General features: G+C 42.8%; 1 non-coding gene across 1 annotated transcript; it reads right to left on the minus strand.

Annotated features, from left to right (window-relative positions):
• Window positions 1-402: 402 nt before the first annotated feature.
• On the minus strand, window positions 403-509 carry LOC120136949. Its single transcript, XR_005517390.1, has one exon. It is a non-coding gene; the product is annotated as a small nucleolar RNA R71 (small nucleolar RNA).
• Window positions 510-711: the final 202 nt, after the last annotated feature.

The raw sequence follows: 711 nt of genomic DNA on the forward strand, positions 1-711 counted from the left end.
GCGACATTAGACAATGTTGATCCTACTGTTAGGCCGCGTGTTATTCGTGATCACTTAAATCCGATGCTGGATGATCTGAATCCTGGAATCGTGGCACCCGAAATTCAAACTGCACATTTCGAGCTGAAACCAGTCATGTTCAACATGTTGAATTGTATTGGGCAGTTTGGGGGTATGACAAAAGAAGATGCCAGGCAGCACATTCGTAATTTTCTGGAAGTTTGTGATTCTTTTCGCCAAGAGGGAGTACATGAGGATTTTCTGAAGTTAAAGTTTTTCCCGTATTCATTGCGTGACCGAGCAAGGGCTTGGTTGAGTGGTGTACCAGCCGGTTCGATAAAATCATGGACTGATCTTTGCAAGAGTTTTTTATTGAGGTACAACCCACCGAACATGAATATGAAGCTAAGGAATGATATATCATCTTTTCGCTAGGGAGACGACGAATCCATGTATGAGTGTTGGGATCGTTACAAGAGTTTGCTTCGAAAGTGTTCAAATCATTGTTTTCACAATTGGACTCAAGTAGTCATGTTCTATAATGGAGTCAATGCACCCACGAGGATGTTACTGGATGCCTCGGCAAATGGGACATTGTTGGATAAATCACCTATTGAGGCGTTTGCTATCTTGGACAGAATTGCTAACAATGATTATAAGTTTCCTTCCTCAAGACTTGGGAGTGGGAGGAGAGCACCTGGAGCATTTGAG

Source organism: Hibiscus syriacus, unplaced genomic scaffold (assembly GCF_006381635.1).
Source record: "Hibiscus syriacus cultivar Baekdansim isolate YM2019G1 unplaced genomic scaffold, ASM638163v2 tig00110637_pilon, whole genome shotgun sequence".
NCBI classification, from domain to species: Eukaryota; Viridiplantae; Streptophyta; class Magnoliopsida; order Malvales; family Malvaceae; genus Hibiscus; species Hibiscus syriacus.